We start from the raw sequence: 6,728 nt of genomic DNA on the forward strand, positions 1-6,728 counted from the left end.
TCTTTCAAATACTTGTTTTCTCTTTCAACTAAATTTAACCTCTCGACAATAGGGTCGGTTGGAATTTCCGGTTCACAAACCTCCTAGACAAAAATATCTATGTCAACTTGATGGGCATAATTTGTCATAAACACGAAATGCAACAACTAGTTTTAAAAGAGAATATACCACATCCGAATCATAACAAGGACGAGGGCCGACGGGGCCAGATATCAAAACCATGGCACTATGTATAACAAACAACGTACGGGTAAGATAATTATACGAGTAACTATATATCCAAATCACACAAACATCAATTTGGTAATGTAAAACATTCATGAACAAGAGGCTCACCACAAGGTGGTGCCGGCGACGGAACGGTGCGGGCGATCGACTGTGGTTACGACGGAGATTTAGAAGGCACTAAGTAAACCACACCTACATATGCAAACTAAGTGTTATTTTTGACCTCAAATTGCATATAAATCAAATACTAGCACATATATTTCCTCCCAAATTACTAAACTCGTAAATTAATCACTATACAAAGCATTGCAAGAGCTAATCTAGCAATGAGAGATGAAAGGACAAAGTTGCTAACCTTTGTGATCATTTGAATGGATGGGGGCCTTCAAATCTTGACAAATTTTGGGCAAAATGTGTGATGAGCTCGAGAGGAAGAGGGGAAGAACAGAGGGGAGAGGGGAAAGGGGAAGAACAGAGCGAGCTCGGGTGGACGAAGGGTTTATGTAGGACGACCTTTAGCACCGGTTCGTGCCACGAACCGGTACTAAAGGTGCTGGAGGGGCCCCGGACTGACAACATCCTGCCACCACTCACTTTAGTACCGGTCCGTGGCACGAACCGGTGCTAAAGGTCGGCCACGAACCGGTACTAATGAAAGCGGCCGGCTAGCCGTTGGAACCGACACTAATGCACACATTAGTGCCGGCTCAAAAGCAAACCGGCACTAATGTGCTTGACATTTGACCTTTTTTCTACTAGTGCTTGTAGGCAACTGCGTTGATCTTCTTGGGTAAGGGCCATAGAACTTGAATGACAACTTATGGTTTTCCCACGGCGCCATGAAGACTGAACATATGGTTGAAGTTTCAGAGACACTGCCATGCACCCCAAATTCCCGGAATGAGCGATGCTTATCTGCGTTACTCTTCATGCATTGTCGAGCACGATGGGGGTCATGTTGATTCAAATCCGACATGACCGTGTGCTCCTCAAGCCACGCCTCTAAAGATGGAACTGAACATGAGTTAGTGGTTGTGATCCCCCACTATTTCGGCTCATAACCAAAGAGCGCCTTAAAATGAGACATTCCGATGGCCGAGTGGTGAGAAGAATTATGCCAAAGGAATTCAAAAGCTCCAGCAACGGGGACAAGCATGCGTGAAAACAGTGTAGGTAAGTCTCAACGCACTGATTCACGTGCTCTGCTTGACCATCCGTCTGCGGATGATTGGATGTGCTCCAACGCAGCTCGGTGCCTGCATACTAGAACAATTCCTGCCAAAAATGGCTCTCTGTCGGACACGATTGCTCGGGAGAATCCGTCAAGTTTGTTGATGTGTTGCATATATAACTTGGCTACTTTAGCTGTTGTATAGGGGTGAGCAACGGGCAAGAAGTGGGCTTACTGTGTCCTTTTATCCACCAACTCCCAAAGGTTGTTAGATTTTCCCGACTGAGGTAAGCCATTGACGAAATCCATGGTAATCAAGTGCCAAGGCTCCTTAGGAACATGCATTGGTAACAATAGTCCTGGTTGAGCAGATCTGTCCGGCTTTGCTTGCTGACAGAATGTGGAACACCTGATGTAGTGTTGGACATGGAGCTTCATTTTGGGCCAGGCGAACAATCGACGAATACGACAATAGGTCACTCGAAATCCTGAGTGCCCCCCCCCACAGAGCTATCATGGAAGGCCTGCATGATCTGCTGGTACAACGAGATAGAACCGCCGAGCCAAATGCGCCCCCGAAAACGCAAAATTTCTTGCTGCAAAGAGAAGCGACCCTTAGGATTCTCCTGAATTGCCAACTGTTCCAGAAGATGGAGCGCTTGACGGTTGGTCTGCTAGCTCTGCATAATGTCCTGTAGCCACGCTGGTTGGCATTCTGACATAGTTGAGAGAATTTCAGAGGGATTGGCGCGAGACATCATGTCTACAGCTGAATTGTCTGACCCTTTCTTGTACTTGATCTGGTACTGGAGCCCCAGTAATTTGGTGAACACCTTTTGTTGCCACGGAGTGGTGAGGCGCTGCTCTTTGAGGTGCACCAAACTTCTCTAATCCGCGTGGATCACAAATTCAGCATGCTGAAGATATGGCCTCCATTGATCAACTGCAACAATGATTGCTAAGTATTCTTTCTCGTAGGTTGAGAGGCCCTGGTAATGAGGACTCAGAGCTTTACTCATGAAAGCCATAGGATGGACATTCTGTTGCAGCACGACACCACTCCTTTTGTCGCTAGCATCTATCTCCACGACGGAAGGCTGAGCGAAATTAGGCAAGCCCAAAACTAGAGCAGAGACCAATTGGTCCCTGAGGGCTTGGAAAGTTGTTTGAGTGGTGTTGGTCCACACGAACGGGGCCCCTTTCTTGAGCAAGTTGAAGAGTGGCCTTCCAATCACTCCAAAGTTTCTGACCAATCTTCGATAGTAACCGGTGAGGCCTAAGAAACTGTGCACACCCTTGATGTCACTTGGTGTTTTCCACTCCACCACTGCATGTATCTTGCTTGGGTCGGTCGCCACTCCTTGTGCGCTGATGACATGGCCTATGTAAGAAAGTTGTTGCTGACCAAATGCACATTTGCTTTCTTTGACTTTCCATTGATCTTGCTGCAACACTTCTAGGACCTCACGAAGCTTCACTTTGTGCTCTTCCAAAGTCTCACTATATACTAAGATGTCGTCAAAGAAAACAAGCATGCCGTGGCGTAACACAAGGCGCAGAGTGCCATGCATCGCACCATTAAATGTGCCTGGTGCTCCTGCTAAACCAAACGAGACAACCTTAAATTCATAATGGTAAACTCTTCCCATCCGTAGTCTGAAGGAACGCCAGCGACAGACCGCTCGAAGGCCGTCGATTCATTCAAAATCTGACGCTCAAGATTTTGCCTCATTTTGTGGAAAAAAAATAATCAGCGTAAACCTCGCACGTAATCCCCTCTCCCTAATCCCTCGCGAGCCCATCATCCATAATCGCCCGCTCCGCTTCGGTCGCCTCACCGCCAGCTTGCGTCGCCGCCAGCTCTCCTCGCCAGATCCACTGCTCCGCCGGCCAGCTCGATCCGCCTCGCACATCCACCTCGCCGGCCAGCTTCCGCCCCCTGTTTCTCCTTCGATCCATGCCGTCCAGCGTCACGACTGCCCCCTATTCCTCTCCACCGATGCGTACCCCGGGCGACGGTGCTCCATCCTGGCATTAGCAGTTCGAGGCCCCAATCATGGCTGCGATTCGTGCTTTGCCGGGCTCCACCATCGATTAAATCCGCTGCATTGGGGTTTCTCCTGCCGGCCGTAGAACAGGCATCTGATTGCAAAAATTCCGCCCTATTCAAAGCACACACTTCCAAATCCAAGGTATTTGAACTAGGTCTATCGCCCTGGTTTGGGGATTTTTAGTTTTTGCAATGGAAATTTCTTTGTAATTCATCCAGCAGCCTAGTATTGGTGACAATTTTCCTTAGTTCCAATAGTTTTTCAGTGCTTCCATTGAATCTGACGACTGATGTGCCAATTATATTTCAGCGCTTCCTATATACAGAGCTACCAATATATATGTACCCATAGTTAGCGGTAATTTTGTTTGGTTTTCATGTTTAAAATTATCATGCTTCCATCTAAGACTAAAATTGCACTCTCTGCAGTTTGTCCCAGCTTCATACACTCATGCTTCTAATTTGTAACCAATTTGCAACTGCCGTCTAGAAAAAATGCTTCCATTTTTAGTGCTTCCTACATTCGAAAATGTGACCAATTCTGACCAATTTGTCACGCTCATCTCTTAATCGCTCACAATAGGTTAAGATCTGTGTGGTGGCAACACAACAGATGCATCCTCATAATGGCACCAAGCTTACTAATGCCAATGTAATGTGCCGTATAGTTGAGTGTCCATACTTCGTGCTTCCTACATTCTTGATGTCATCAGTACCGTCAACAAATATACTTTTGTTAGTTCTCATGTATTGCTTCTGTACAACTAATTTCCTGTTTAATTCAGTCAACAAATATACTTTATGTTCGCTTGATCTTGCAGTTCAAATTTCTATGCTCCCATCTAATATGGGTCAGGTTGTGATCATACTGATGATGACAATTCTGAATTATAGTTCATAAGCTTTTCCTGTTTAAATAGTTGCTTCCATGAAAACTGCTTCTTCTTTTTGCATTTTTGTTATAAACATTGTCTTGTAAGCATTCTAGAGATCTATATTGCATGGTTATGTGCTTGGATTACAAGCAGCAAATGGAAGGTAGCAAGGTAGCTTCGGCTTGTACTGAGGTGGCCTCCCTGCTTTCTATCCTTGTCTCCTGCATACATATCCATGGCAGTGAATTTATGCATCAACCATTGCCAGTGTGTCCTTATTTTATTGTATATACATTCTGCTTCAACCAATACTTGTCGGTGTGCTTCAATCACTATTCGTGTACGCTTCAGCCACGACTGGTGTTGCTTCTTTGACTACAGTTGTTGTACATACTTTTTGCTTCTTCCAGTGATCCTTATTTGTACATGTTTCCATGGTAGTAAACTTTTGCTTCAACCATTGCCCATGTACGCTTCTTTTATGATATAGACATTTTGGTCCAACAAATTCCATGTGTGCTTCAACCATGGCTAGTGTGGCTTCTTTTACTGATTTTTTAATCAAAATAGTAGGGAAGACCCATACAATTCTTTTACCGATATTATTATACATACATTTTGCTTCTTGCAGCAAAAAAATTGTTTCAACAACTACCATACGTGCTTAATTGTTTGTCACTGATGTTTCTGTTGCAGACATTTCGTTCCGCTCGATGTAGTCATGCTTCCTCATATCCAGCACAAGGGCTAAGGTGACGCAACCTCTAGGCAATGTTGTTTGTTGGTGGTTGCCTTGTTGCCGACGAAGAACTCGAGGTGCACGTGGAGCTCACACATGATCGGCTACTTCAACGCGCAGTGATGCTGGCTATGCAGAAGTGAAATTATTGTTGTTTGGATAAAAGTGTATAATGTTACCATAGAAATAGAAATAATGCTAGTTAAATTCGTATAATGTTAATAGTCAAAAAAAAGTGTATAATGTTTTTATCAGTTAAATTTGTGCATATGTATATTCTTGTTTAGCTTCCATACATTTTATTTTGCCAAATGCCATCAAACGCAAATATTGTTTCTGCTACACCAAAATATATTTCCAAATCATCGAAATGCTACCATAGAAATAGAAAAAATGCTTCTATTCATGCAAAAAAAATATTTCTATCAATACGGTCGATAAAATGGAATAAAAATGTTCTCATCACACCATAAAAGGATGCTTCTACCGATAAAGAATAATGCTTCCATGGTATGTACAAAATGCATCTCGAATAATAATTATTTTCTTATATTTGTTTTTTGGAAGCAAATCACAAATTACCAGATTTTTTTTTAATAAGCGGTGTTTAGGAAGCAAGGATAGCTATGTTGATGCGTGCATTCAATCAGGAAGAAGTGATTTAGGAAGGATAGCTGGCATATGTAGCGGACGTGTTTAGCGGAAGGAGTAACAACCGGAGCAATTAATGAAGGATCCAAACCAACAAACTGTGCGTGGGCCATATTAAAATATTGGACGGCTATAATGCTTCTGATCCTACGGTGCTCCACTAGTGTGATGGGAGCAAGGGATCAGTAGTCTGATCCCTAGCGCTGCCCATTCATAATGGCCCGAATGTGTTTGGAAGGCCGTCTTGTATTCCTCTACTTCAGCAATCCGTATTTGGTGGTACCCAGCTTGGAGATGAAGCTTCGAAAACCAGCAAGAGCCATGTAATTCATCAAGCAACTCTTTGATGACGGGCACTGGATACTTGCCTATGATTGTTAGAGCGTTGAGGTGATGATAGTCCACGCACAAACGCCATATTCCATCTTTTTTCTTAACCAAGATTATCGGAGAAGCAAATGGACTGGAACTTTTCTGAATAACGCTTGCTTTCAACAGTTCTCCCACTTGTCGATCAATTTCATCCTTATGGTCAGGTTTATGCCTGTAGGGCCGAATGTTGATTGGTTGAGCGCCAGGGATCAAGGGAATGTGGTGATCGCAGTCACGCCGTGGTGGTAGCCCCTCCAGCTCACCAAAAATTCTGGGAATTCTGCCAGTACTTCCTGGATGCAGGCTGGTATAGGATCCTCCTTGTCTGGTGTCGAGCTCTCAGGACATAGGTACACAAATATGTGAAACAGCTCCGGCCTTGCACATACTTTGTAACTGCATGAAGTTGATGGAGTGGGAGGTGGTAGAAGCATAATCATGGCTACGCAAACAGACCCCCCCCCCCCCCCCCCCCCCCGTTGCAAACTGAATAAATTTGGCGTGCCAGTCAACAGTCATGGGGATGCGAGCCTCAAGCCAGTCCATACCTAAAATGGCATCGTACGTGCCGAGAGCTAAAATCTTCATGTTTGTGTGAAATTCACTCCCCTGGGTCCTCCATGTGCATTGAGGCACCTGAGT

At 44.5% G+C, this 6,728-nt stretch overlaps 1 long non-coding RNA gene across 1 annotated transcript; it reads left to right on the plus strand.

The window, feature by feature from the left end:
- The first annotated feature begins 2,601 nt into the window (after positions 1-2,601).
- On the plus strand, positions 2,602-5,337 carry LOC120968201 (uncharacterized). The gene is made up of 2 exons (XR_005762427.2): positions 2,602-3,591; positions 5,021-5,337. It is a non-coding gene; the product is annotated as an uncharacterized lncRNA (long non-coding RNA).
- The last annotated feature ends 1,391 nt before the right edge of the window (positions 5,338-6,728 follow it).

The sequence above is a fragment of the Aegilops tauschii genome, chromosome 7, assembly GCF_002575655.3.
Source record: "Aegilops tauschii subsp. strangulata cultivar AL8/78 chromosome 7, Aet v6.0, whole genome shotgun sequence".
NCBI lineage: Eukaryota > Viridiplantae > Streptophyta > Magnoliopsida > Poales > Poaceae > Aegilops > Aegilops tauschii.